Genomic DNA, 14,060 nt, shown 5'->3' with positions numbered 1-14,060 from the left:
GGAGATTAAATGATTTTTTGTCTTGTAAGTGAGAAGTGAAGCTCTGCTTTAAGCCTCTGAAAATATAGGACGCTGAGGCTAGGGTAGTCAAGAAAGGGCAGGAATAAAGGCTGACCAGGGAATGGAAAAACATCTTTGGCTGATATGTTTGAAGACACAAGCATCAAGAATAAGTCATTGACAAAAGGGATTCAGAGCTAGCTCCTGATTGGTTAAATAGATTGGAATTCCAGCTCTTGACCTTCAGTGCTCCCTCCAGCTGAAAAGAAGTTAAGCCTAGAAGTTCATGTTGCTCTTTGCTGCCCTCTTTTGGTTTTAGAGGGAACAGCAGGAAGGTGAAAGTTTTACAGCTACTTTATTATAATAAGAGATGCTGAGATTTAATTGATCAATGTAGACTCCTGATCAGTGAACAACCGGCTAGGTTGGCATGCTTTGCCCAAAGAGTCAACCTGCATTGTATTGCTATAAGCTCTGCTACAATCTGATTGAATGACACAGCAATCTGGTGAGTGAATAGTCATCTAGAATTGTATTACCTGATGAGCTCTGCAGTTCTTTAGCTTAAAAGAAACTTTAGCAAAATTAAGTGTATGATGCTTTTTCAATACCCTTTTAGGGATGATTGTAATTAAGAGAGCTTGCAAATTTTATGCCAGTTTGAGAAGAAAGGAAAAGAGGATTTTCCCAACTAAAGAGCAGTAAGGATCAACAGTCAAGGTGTTAGTAGAGAAGTAGCTTCTTAAATGCCAAATATTTCTGAATGAACAAATATATCCAAGCTTATAGACAGAACTGTGAGTTACTTTGAATACGTAGGTTTTCTTGAAAGATTTCTGTAAGTATGTGGCTACTTTCCCACAGATATGATTGCATTAATCAGAAAGTGTGACCGAGATTCATGTATTTAATTTTTCCTGTATATAATTTAATATATGAGTACCTATGACATTATTATTTCTTTTGCTTTATTGCTACGGGAATGGTTATATTTAAGGTCTAAAAGTGTCATTATTGTGAGTTACTGATTTCTGTAAATATAAGTGCATTGATGGGGGCTCAAGAGCTAAAGTCATGAGTAGAGGGAATATATTCTCTCTAAACAGGGTAAACTCTAGTACCTTATAATGCTAAGGGAATTTGAAGATCTTCTCTGCACCTTAATAGGCCCATGTGACCTGCTTTGAGCTCTGGCCCAGTCCACAATTTGAATCACACAAAGCCCATGATGGGAGGAGCTTGCTGAATGGGTGGAGCAGGAAGGGTGCAGCAGGAAGAGCGAGTGAGGTAGAGCTGGGAGATAGCAGGCAGAGCAGAGCAGAATAGCTAGAGTGAGTGAGAGAGGGAGTGATTTTGCATAAGGCAGCTTGTTTCTGGGGAGGCCTTACAGAGGGAAGACTTGGGGATGGCCATGCTCCCTTTATTGGTAATGTGTACAAACTTGGTTGTTACCATAGTAGAACTGGCTTTCTAGTATCTGTATAAATATTTTGGCTTCATCTATGAGCTTTATATTTTGTGAATTTACCTTGGAAATACACATGCGTATCCACAGTGGCTGCTGTGGGTATCACATTGGCATTAGACACCCTGAGAAAAATGAAATACAAGCCCATCCTGGGAAACTAGACTTTTCAGTGTAAGAGCAAATTGAAGTGAATGTCAGCCTAGAGAGTAAGTGTCCAGAAACACTGTGTGAGAGCTGTGAGGCTCTATAATTATACATTTTGTTACATATAAATGAAGCTTAGAGTGATTAAGTGATTTCTGAAGTCATATCGTGGCAAAATCGGGATTCAAACTGAGGTATCCTACCTCCAATGCCAGGTTTTCCCCAATTGTTTTCCCCAGTGAGCTAAGTCACTTCTGTATTCTTGATCTTAAAAAGGATTCCAAAGAAACAAAAAGGATTTAACAGGTCATCTAGTACAACCCATAAATAAACAGGAATCTCTTTAAAAATTTTCCCTTATAAGTGCTCATCTATACTTTAGAGCCTCTCAACAGGGTCTTCCTTTCCAAAGAAACCCATTCCACTTTTGGATAGTCCTAATTAGGACTATTCTAATTAGGGAAGTTGTCTCCTTCATCAGAGTTCAACATGCAACTTTTACTGACTTCAGGCCTGTGGTGCCAAGGGTATAAGTCTAGCATCTCTCCACAAGGGAGCCCTTCAAATGCTTTAAGACAGTGATAATGTTATCCCCATTTGCTACACCAAGTCTTCTTTTCTCTAGGTTAAACATTTCTGGTTCCTCTGACTAATCCTCATGACATATGATCTCAAGTTTCTTCATCCCCTTGGTCACTCTTGTCTGGGTGCTCTCTAACTTATAAATGTCTCATCAAAATATGGCATCTAGAACTGAACAGAAGACCCCTTTTGTGAACTGCCTGGGGAATTCAGGGTGATAACTAGTTATACAGTTACAGTTATATACGTAGTTATATAGTTCAAGTTACATATATAGTTATATATTTCAAGACTATAACTAATGGCTAGTCCTAGCAACAGGATTATAACTTTCCTCATTGTGTACAGTGCATCTCTTAATCCATTCCAAGATAACATTAGTTTTTTAGCTGCCAAGACAAATTGTTGACTTAGAGTTGCAGATTCCAATTTCAATATGTAACATAGAATGTCAAATTCAATATACAAGATGCAGACCATTTTTAGTACTGTGTTTTTTAGTCAGGTTAAATGATATAATGATGTAATTGGCCTTTTATCAGAGCTATCAGAAAATGTCATGCATTGACGTGGGAGACAGTGAATTCCCTGACATCAAAGGTCACAAGATCATAGGGTTTTTAGGGAGGGTTCTTTTCTTTTCTTTTTTTACATATGTAATTTATTTATTTTTTAGTTCTTAACATTCAATTCCACAAGAATTTGAATTCAAAGTTTTCTCCCCATCTTTCCCCACCCTCCAACTCAAGACAGCATGCACTCCATCCACCCCTTCCTCCAGTCTGTCCTCCCTTCTCTTACCCTTCCTTCTTCCATCTCCCTTCCCCTCTATTTTCCTGTAGGGCAAAATAGCTTTCTATACTCCATTGCCTGTATAGTTTAACTTTCAGTTGCATGTTAAAACAATTTTTAACAGTCATTCTTAAAGCTTTGGGTTCCATATTCTCTCCCTCCCTCCCCACCTACCCTCATTGATAAAACAAGCAATTCAATATAGGTCATACATGTGTAACAAGGCAAAGCACTTCCATAATATTTATGCTGTAAAAGACTAATCACATTTCCCTCTGTGCTATCCTTCCCTTCATTTATTCCATTCTCTCCCTTGACCTGTCCTCCCACAATAGTGTTTGCTTCTGATTATTCCTTTCCCCAATTTGCTGTTCCTTCTATTATCTTCCCTCTCCTATCTGCTTCCCTCTTGCCTTCCTGCAGGGTAAAATAGATTTCCATATCCAATTGAGTGGGTGTTATTCCCTCCTTAAGCCAAATCCCATGAGAGTAAGGCTCAATTATTTCCTTTCATCTCCCCCCTCTTTCCCTACATTGTAGAAGCTCTTTCTTCCTTCTTTTATGTGAGATGATTTGCTACATTCTACCTCTCCCTTTCTCTTACTACTAGTACATTCCATTCAACAGTAAATTTTATTTTTTTTAAGTATTCTCCCTTCACATTCAACTCACCACAAGCCCCCCTCCTTACATGCACACACATAAACACACATGCACTCATGTATATATACATACCTCCATATATATAATATACACATACACACATACCCATACCCACCTGCAAATATATATATTCCCTCTAACTACCCTAATACTGAAAAATACATGAAAAAGATCTCATGAGTTATAAATAACATCTTTCCATGAAGGAATGTAAACAGTTCAACTTTATTGAGTTCCTTAAGGCTTCTCTTTCCTTTGCACCTTTTCATGCTTCTCTTGATTCTTGTATTTGCAAGTCAAATTTTCTATTCGGCTCTGATCTTTTCAACAAGAATGCTTGAAAATCCTCTATTTCATTGAAATTCCATTTTCCCCCCCAAGTATGATACTCAGTTTTGCTGGGTAGGTGATTCTTGGTTTTAATCCTATCTCCTTTATCCTCTGGAATATAATATTCCAAGTCCTTTGATCCCTTAGTGTAGAAGCTGCTAAATTCTGGGTTTTCCTGATTGTATTTCCCCAATACTTGAATTGTTTCTTTCCAGCTGATTGTAGTATTTTCTCCTTGACCTGGGAACTCTGAAATTTGGCTACAATATTCCTAGGACTTTTCTTTTTGGGGTCTCTTTCAGGAGGTGATTGGTGAATTATTTCCATTTCTATTTTACCCTCTGGGTCTAGAATATCAGGGTAGTTTTGTTTGATAATTTCTTGGAAAATGATGTCTAGGTTCTTTTTTTGATCATGGTTTTCAAGTAGACCAATAATTTTAAAATTCTTTCTCCTGGATCTATTTTCCAGGTCAGTTGTTTTTTTCCAATGAGATATTTTACATTGTCTTCTATTTTTTCATTCTTTTGGTTTTATTTTATAATTTCTTGATTTCTCATAAAATTTCTCATTAACTTCTATCTGCTCCATTCTAATCTTTAAAGAACTATTTTCTTCAGTGAGCTTTTGAACCTCCTTTTTCATTTGACTAATTTTGCTTTGTAATCTCCTCATTGGTTTTTTGGACCTTTTTTTGCCATTTGGGTAAGTCTATTTTTAAAGATGTTATTTTCTTCAGCATTTTTTTTGGGTCTTCTTTAGCAAGTTGTTGACTCACTTTTCATGATTTTCTTGCATCACTCTCATTTCTCTTCCCAATTTTTCCTCCATCTCTCTTACTTGAGTTTCAAAATCCTTTTTGAGCTCTTTCATGGCCTGAAACCACTGCATAACTGTTTTTTGGAGGTTTTGGATGTAGAAGCCTTGATTTTGATGTCTTCCTCTGATGCTATGCTTTATTTTTCCTCATCTGAAAGGATGGAAGAAAATACCTTTTTTCCAAGAAAGTAACCTTCTATAGTTTTATTTTTGCTCCTTTTTTGGGCATTTTCCCAGTCAGTTACTTGACTTCTGAATCCTTTGTCAAGTGGAGGAGGGTATATTCTAGGGACCTGTAAGTTCTCTGTTCCTCCAAGGTGGCACAATCAAAGGAGAGTTTACTCCTCTCCTGGCCTGTACTCTGGTCTGGGAGTAACCCACAAACAGTCTTTTCTGCCCAGGATCTGCAAGTAGTATTCCTTCTCCAGAACCTCCACCAGCTCCACCATGTTAGTGCTTCTCGTCACCCCAGGACCACCACTCAGGACTGAGATCCAGATGGGCTGCTCAGTTCCCCCAGAGTCTTTAGGCAGAGAGCTCCAAAAATGAATGCTTCTACCTCAGTGACTGCCACTGCCCTGGGCCCAGGGCTGGGGCCCGACCCTGCTCCCTTCTTGCCTGGATAAAAGAGCCTTTTTACTGACCTTTGAAGCTGTCTTTGGCTTTTGTGGATTGAGAAATCTGAGAACCACAGCTGTTATCCATGATTTCATGCCCTGGAGCCTTCTCCAGTCCTGTCCACACCCCTCTGTTCTGCTCTGAGCCTGGTGTGATGGACCTTTCCTGTTGGCCTTCCAGGCTGTCTTGGGCTGGAAATCTCTTTTACTCAGTAGTTTTGTGGCTTCTGCTCCGGAACTTGATTAGAGTCATTTTTTACAGGTACTTTATGTGCTATGGGGAGAGCCACTGCAGGTCTGTCTTTCTACTCTGCCATCTTGGCTTTGCTGAGGAGAGTTCTTACTTATCACTGAATCTAATACTCTCAGACAGATGAAAAAATAGTGGCTAAGCAAACTGAAAAGTTCAAGTAGAGACTGATGACTATTTTGAAAGGATGTTACACACATGATTCATGTTTCAGGTGAGAGATTGAGTAGATCATAGAATCAGGGAATTTTGTAGTTGAAAGGAGTAAACAAATCAATTGACAAGCTCACACAAGGTATACAAAGACAGAAGTTAAACAGTTCTTGCTTACATTCTAATGGGAGATGACATGGATGTATGTCAATCTAACCCCATCTGCTCTGATGATTTAGAATTTAGGGATGTGGAACCTGCTGTCTCGAGGTCAGACTTCACAGATTCAGTCAAAAGGCCATACTTAAGCACCTACAGGGCCACATGTGGCCTCCAGACTGCAGGTTCCCCACCCCTGATTTAGAATATACCTGTGAACAGGGTGACAGTGGAGTGAATGCTCTAAACTTTGTTTTCAGGTTGGCAGCTGGATCACTGGATCACTCCAGAATAAAATGCCAGGATTTTAGCCCCTTTGGATACAGACTTTTTAACTCTCTTTACAACACTCAGCAAGTTGGGGCAAGATCAAGTTTAAGAAAACATTAACAAGGTTAACTCTTTCCATGAGCTGGAAGGAACCTTGTAACACATTTAGCCTAACCCCCTTAACTTTACAGATGAAGAAACTGAAGTCCAAGAGAGGCTAAATGAATTTCTCAAGGTCCTACAGCTAGTAATTAGTAAAGTTAGAATTCAAATCCAGTCCTCTAACTGTAATGATAAAAGTTCAGCATTCTTCCCCTATGCTACACTGCATATGAGTATGGATATGAAATATTGAAAACGCATAAATGACTGCTAAGTTATGCACTATGCTGGCTTTGTTCCAACTCCACCTTGTAAAATGAATTTCTTTGGTCTTCTGAAGAGACTGAGCTCAGAACATTTACTGTTACGTAATGATCAATGACAGCTCTGAGATCATGAAGAGTGAGAACCATATACTGATATTTTTTTGTATACCTAAGAATTTCCCATTTCTGCCATAATAGAGGTGATAGAATTCATGAGTATTGAGAGAAATAAGAGCATTGAGTGGAGAGTCAGTATGTAGCAATGATAAAAGCAGTAGCCTGGGAGAAGATAGGGTTCCACTTTTAGCACTCTCATTAACTCACTGTGCAAACTGAGGCAATAATTCTCATTTCTTCCTCTGTAACAGGAGTTCATGTGTGTGTGTGTGTGTGTGTGTGTGTGTGTGTGTATGTAAAAGAGAAAGAGAGAGAGAGAGAGAGAGAGAGAGAGAGAGAGAGAGAGAGAGAGAGAGAGAGAGAGAGAGAGAGATGGATGGACCCCCTCTGACAGTCTGGTGAAGCCTATGAACTACTTCTCAGAGTAATGTTTTTAAATGCATAAATTAAAATGCAGAGGATTACAAAAGAAATCAATTATATTGAAATAAATCTTCAAAATATTTTTAAAATGAAAAAATATTCTTTTTAGAATTTAGTCTAACCCCTTTTAAAATCTAACTTATTTTAAGCATTTTCAATTAGATACAGCTTTGTACAGTTTTGATCACTCTATATATACCAAAGGAACTTCTTCTAAATTATTTCTAGATAAATATATTATTTGTTTAACTGTTTTTCTCTGACAAAAGCATGTGAATTTCACTTTGCTACATCTGAATTTAGACCACAGGATCAGACAGCGATGCAGCAAAATATCTTGCGTGGATTTGGGTGGTTTTCAAATACAGGCATCCTAATTTATGGAAACACTGGTTAAAGACATGTAGCCATTCTTAGAGAATACAGATAGACATCACTATATCTAAGGAAGCAACATAACTCCAAAGAATAGACTCTCGATTTTGGTTTCAAAATGTGCAGTACAATGGCTGAAACCTTGACAATTCAAGAGACTGCCTGCTGCTTTGCAACCCAAATAGTGTAGTGGTTTGTTTTTTCATTTGTGCTGTAGAGATGGCCAATGTTAAAACAAAAAGTTCTTAGCAGTCCTTGAGCTCATCCATGTGAAAGGTGTGCAGCCTGCCAAACTGATCATTACAAAGAAAAAATGTGTTCACTGAATAGTTCACATGGAGCTTCTAGGAGGGTGAACTGTTTTTGACACAAGCTCCTGATTATAGTTTCCAGTATTTGCCTTCACCACCCTCTGCAACTATTCAAGTTCTGCCTTGTTTACTCCTATCCCAAGGATTTCAGCAGCAACTCAATGAAAACACAAGAAGACACAGTATCCTGTCTTTGCTCCCAAAACAATGGTTGTTGAGGCCACTTTCCTGGCAAAACTGTAGGTGTTTATTGGGTTTTACTGTCCTCATCGGCTCCGAATCAATTTATTGCCCACTAAGACCACCAATGCTGTGTTTCTGACTCTTCATTCACTTTCTTCATTCACCATGCTATACTAGCCTAAATTCTCAAAGCTTTGGTCATTGGTAATGTCATACACCAAGAGAGCTTCATAGATGTATTTATCCAACATCTTGCTGCTTAATGTTGTTGGGATATAATATATCCCAAATTTGTAGAGTAACATTAAAGTTTCCAGGCAATGTTATCCTTTTCACAAAGAAGTCCAGTCCTATAGTTGGTGTGTACTGTTTCCCAAAAGCTTCCTGAGCAAAGCATAGAGCTAAGGAGGTCTTTCCAGAGCTGCCATCACCCAGCAAGACAATTTTGAGTTGCCGGTTCTGACATTCTTCCCCCAAGTCAGACATGGTGACCCAGGGAGCAGGCCTGCCCCACTACCCACTGGAGAGTCAGCTGGGGACTGTCAGGGCTGCGAGGTGCTCGGGTAGAGCATCCCTCACCCTTCCAGCTCAGCAACTACTGGTGGGATCCAGGGTGAATCACCCTCACCAGTCCCCCTTCAAAATATATAGTTTTTGAAAACAACTAAGTTTATTGACTACAGGTTAAGAACCCTTCCAGTCAGTCAACAAGAATTTATTAACTGCCTACCCTGTGCCAGGCACTATGCTAAGTGCTGATAAAAAGGAAGACAAAAAAGACAGTCCCTTCCCTTGTGAAGTTCCCAACCTAATGGATTTTTCAAAATGAGAATGCTGTCCTGGGTAATCTCTAAGGACTCATCCAAGTTTGAATTTTATAATTCTATAGTATGTCTTCTTCCTCAAACCTTTGTTTATTTGCACTGCATTGAATGATCACCAGTGATGGATGGGACATATTTTAATTTCCAATTCTATACCTTACTTCTAGAGGCAGTGTTGTTTAATGGTAAAAATCCTGGGCTGCAAATCAAGGAAAATTTCTCTTTACCAAGAGCCTGAGGTAGAGAGCTCTAGGAAGTTCCAGAACTCCAGGAGAACTCAGTTTGAAGTGCTCCTCAAATACTTAATTGATGTATGACCATGGGCAAGTCACAATCTCTCTGAACTTTGGTGTCCTCATTTATTATAAAATGGCATAACAGTAGCACTTGGCTGTTTTGAGGACCAAGTTAGATAGTAAATGTAAAGTGTTTTGTAAACATTTAAACTCTACGTCAGTATCAGTCATCATTATCATCAAGTGGTTCCCTTCCCCTTCACTTGACATGATCATTTTCTTAAACTATTATCCCATATCGTTCCTTTCCTTCTTCAGGCAAACTTCCGGATGGCAAGGATTATTTCATCCAGCACCTAGCATAGTGTGAAACATATAACATTATGTGTTTAATAAATGATGACTGAACTGAATGAAAACAATTGTGTTCCAGCCATTCTGCAGAGAACAGGAGTTACAGAGAGCTTGGCAGAGCTGGGTGTGCCAAGTCTGAGTGCAGCCACTCTGAAGTACCAGCACTGATCCTCTTCCTTCAGTTGTCTGACCTGACAGCTGTCAAGCCTTTGGCTCTAGTGACTGACCCCTTTCTTGACCTACCCCTGGTTGTATTTGTCCTCTCTAGAGATAGAGACCCAGCTCTTACTTTGTTGTCACTGTTCCCCTCTAAGTATTTTGTTTTGGTCCTGAGTCTTCCTTTGCATGGGTTAAAGCACACTATAATAAAAAGGTTTTGCTTTATGTATTACTGGTCCGATTATTTTGTGAAAGTCTGAATAAGTCTTATAACTGCTGGAAAGGACTGTGAGACTAGAGAAAAACAGCCAGTCCATCTTCCAATTTAATCCACCCTTTCTCAGGATGGATGATACATGATTACCCAGGAGACGGAAGTTCATCAGTAATAATGCTTGAACACATGATTTATTTGTCTGGCTTCAGGTTCATTTTCAGTAGTTTCTTTATACTGGACAAAAAAATTCAAATTGGAGGGGAATCAGGGAGGAGTCCCCTCCTGGCTCTAATTCCCAGTTCCTACCTTGCTAAGGATTACCCAGGAGGATCTCTGTTACTCTTCTCTAGCCAACATCAGTCTAAACTGTGGCTTGACACCTTCTACCCTTCGAAGCCTGTGTATCTTCCTCTTGCATTTCTGTTTGTAGCAGGTTTGATATTAGGAAGAAATGAGACACGTGCAGTCCATTTAACAGAGAGCAAAAGATTTACTTAGCCACAGCAGGGGAAAGATATTCAAGAAGGATATATATCAATGATGCTGCATTGAATCAATTGACTCAGCTAAGTACTGAATCCTCTGTCCTTCCCTGTCTCCGTATTGCCAATGATGGTCCACTGGTCAAAACATCTGGGAGAGCTTTTTGTACTCAGGAAGTCATGTCAATGACTGGAGGTTTTTGTGTCCTAAATCTCAATTATAGTTTTATACCTTCTAAGGAAAAGAACTAGCCCAGTTCACATGACAAGGAATTTTGATGATATGTCTCTCCTACTGTACTAGATATCCCACTGGGCTGAATCTTGGGCTGTGATCCATACTTCCTCCAGGAAGACAATTTTCCTCTTTTCCACAGGTAAACTCCAACTAGCAAGCTAGTTTCCAAGCCAGGGTTGTTATTTCACAAAGGGCAACACAGTCTCCCAGGCAAGGTAAGTATGTGGATTGTCTTGTTTTCTTTAAAATCTGGCACAACTGAGCTCTTGGATAAGTGTTGATCATTAGCACAATCCTGCTGCTAATTAAAATAATAAATTAGTGAGCCAACATTCAGGGTTGATTGGAGCTATATGAAGCTAAGCAGGAAAAGGGAGGGGAGGAAAAGATGTATTTTTGTAGGGTTCTGCTAGAGAAAGTATGGATAAAGTTCAATCTTGCTAAATTTGAAAGGATGCTGAGCATGAACTCATCAATCAATCAACCAACATAAATATATGTGTCAGGCATTGTGTTAGATGCTGGAGATGAAAAGACAATAGTACAATAGTCTTTGCCATTAAAGAGATTACACTTTACTGGAGGAGAAGAGGGAATACATATAAGTGTGCACAAAAGATGCATAAAATAAATATGAGTTAATAAATTAATGTTTAGGAACAAGATTACTTCTCCAAAGGCATCCTGGCAAGTTCCTATGTGTTTTACAGACTAGTGTAGAGGGCACTAACTAGCAGCTGATGGTGGTCAGGAAAGGCTTCCTGTAGGAGGTAGCAGTTGAGCTAAGTTTTGAACTAAATAAAGGATTCTAAAAGAAAAATTATAGGGACAATTAGGTAGTGTAGTAGATAGAGTGCCAAGTCTGTAGTCAGGAAGAGCAGTTAAATCTTGTCTTAGACATTTACTAGTTGTGTGACCTTGAGCAAGTGACCTATTCCCTCAGTTTCCTGATTTGTAAAATGAACTATAGAAGGAAATGACAAACACTCAAGTGTCTGCCAAGGAAACCCCAAATGGAGTCACTAAGAGTCAAATATGACTGAAATGACTAAACAGCAATGACAAGAGGAAAAGTTAAGAAGAGAGTGTGCATTTCAGGAATGGGGGACATTTGGTGTGAAAATATGAAATTAGGAGATTAAGAGTTATACGTAAGGAACTTCAAGATGGTCAGAATTGACTGTGGGCCACAGAGTTGGAGAAGGGAAATAAATAAGACAACTGAAAAGTAGATTGGGGCCAGATTGTAAAAGGCTTTAAAAGCTAAACAGGTGATCATATTTGATATAGAGAGTCACTAAAGTTTACTGATCAGGGGAGTAACAGGGTCAGACTTGTGCTTCAGGAAAATCACTTTAGTGTCTGTGGGGAGGTTGAATCAGAGTGAAGAGAAACATGGGATAGAAGTGACCATTTAGGAGGATAATTCAGATGGGAGATGATGAAGACCTGAGAGCTGAACTAGGGCACCCTGAGCAATCTCCTGCACTCTGAGGCTTAGGCCACAACCAGCATGGATAATGTAGAGGAGACTAATGCTAAGCAAGAAGGAGCATGAGATGACCATCAAGGTGCCCTCTAACATGGAGATTCTACAATTCTCTGAAATAAGTGAAGAGCTGGTAATGCGGTGTGGTGGAAAGTACTCAAAACCAAAAGATCTGAGTATGACCCTATTTCTCCACATTCTTGCTCCTGGTTGTTTTAGGGTCCTGATCTACCACTAGTCACTTACCCATTTGTTCAACCTGGGGCAAGTGATTTCTCCTTTCTGGGGCTCAAATTTTTCATCAGTAAAGTAAGCAGGTTGGACTAGCTCATCTCTAAAGTTCCTACCAGATCCAAATTCTATGAATCCATGGGAGGCCCCATTTTATATATCATTAGACATTTTCTTTCCCTTTCCCTTTTCCAATACATTTATATGTAGGTCATTCTTGGGGTTTTCCCAAAGAATCACACAAGGTTAGCTTTGAGATCATTTAAACTAGCAGTGTCAAGTTCAAAGAAACAAACATTCTGTAGATCACATATTGATTTAGTTTTAAAATGTGATATTGTCGATATATCTTCTACTTCTTTTTATCCTGAGGATCTTCTCTTCCAAGTCTGATTTTTTTTTTATTAAAGGGGCCATCCCTTGAGCAGCTACTTAAAGAAATCTATTCATTGAATGGGTGTATTTCACTCAAAGTGAGAATGTGATAAGACCTTAACCTGAAAGGGCCAGGGTCTCACACTGCATCCAGTGCCATCTCTAGTCATCCTGATGAATATCAGTCCACTGGACCCAGATGGCTCAGGAGAAGAAAGTGAGGTTGGTGACCTTGCACAGCCCTCCCTCACTCAAATCAAAGTCAACTACAACTCATGTCATCATCTTGATGTCATGGTCCTCTTTGAGAACGAAGAACAAACACAATTTTGGTACAAATTTCCCAATTCTATTTTAATTTGGTTGGAATGCAACCCACCTACAATGTGGTATGATTCAACCAATGGCTTTCATTTATAAATTCTGAGAAGTGATGAGATTGATCTAGGGTCAAACAGGGTCAGTGGCCTGGTCAGTACTCAAAATCCAGGCCCTGTGGATATATCATACTCACCTACCATTTCCCAGCCAATGAGAAGGGCTTTTTGGCTCAATGAGAAGACATCCTGGCTAGGCCTTGATAGCCCTATATTTCTTTCCTTCTTTTTGTCAATGTTTTGATGAGGAAGGTGGCAAGTTTGAAGGAAGTAGGAAGAGGAAGGGGGACAGCTGATATGCATCGGCACATTTTGTGTAGGATGATGGGCTGGACTTGGGATGTGTGCGTGTGTATGGAGGGAGTGAAATAGAAGAACAAGATTCCTCCTCCAAGGGCACCCTAGCAAGTTCCTATGTGTTTTATAGACTAGAAACACCCACCATGATAACTTCCTAGAGACACTGCTCTGCTATTTGCTCCCCCAAGGGATCAGTGAGAATACTGCAACCAACAAGAGTGTGGACTCCAGAAGGTAGAATGATGACAGAGTTAAGACTGGGGTTCATGAGTTATTAAGGTTCCATTCCATCCTGGAATCTTTCCTTTCTCAGGGGCATCTGAATTAGTTACTAAAAAAGTGAACTTGAATTTACGGTAGATTAATAGAGGTACACTATTCAGAACAAGGGAGGTTAAAGGGACACCATACTCTTTCCTGATCAGATCAGATAAGCTACCCCAGGACCTTTGGGTCTTGCCATGCAAATAAATAGATAGAAAGAAGGCACGATGAAAAATGGCTAATAGGATTACTAAATAGCATCCTTTACCTTAAACCTTTTGTTCATGTTGTTTACATGCAAAAATGGCTAAGGAACAAAGCTTTGAATCACCCTACATTAATAAGGAGCCCCAAACCAAGCCACTCTGAAGCTGTTCTGAAGTCAAACATGATCTCAGGGTTTGTGTATTTTTAACTTGAAAGTGCAGAGAAATCTGGATTTAAAAAAAAAATCCACTCTTCCTCTCAAGCAGCTCCTTTGTTAACAGTC

At 39.4% G+C, this 14,060-nt stretch overlaps 1 protein-coding gene and 1 pseudogene across 1 annotated transcript in view; both read right to left on the bottom strand.

Moving 5' to 3' along the window:
• Positions 1 to 14,060, bottom strand: part of TSPAN11 (tetraspanin 11) — a 159,896-nt gene that overhangs the window by 86,607 nt on the left and 59,229 nt on the right. The gene's annotated exons all lie outside the window — the stretch shown is intronic.
• Positions 7,949 to 8,826, bottom strand: LOC140531353 (ras-related protein Rab-28 pseudogene; annotated as a pseudogene).

Source organism: Notamacropus eugenii, chromosome 3 (assembly GCF_028372415.1).
Source record: "Notamacropus eugenii isolate mMacEug1 chromosome 3, mMacEug1.pri_v2, whole genome shotgun sequence".
NCBI lineage: Eukaryota > Metazoa > Chordata > Mammalia > Diprotodontia > Macropodidae > Notamacropus > Notamacropus eugenii.
The sequence above is the reverse complement of the archived record's forward strand: the minus strand, read 5'-3'. Positions and strand labels throughout refer to the sequence as shown.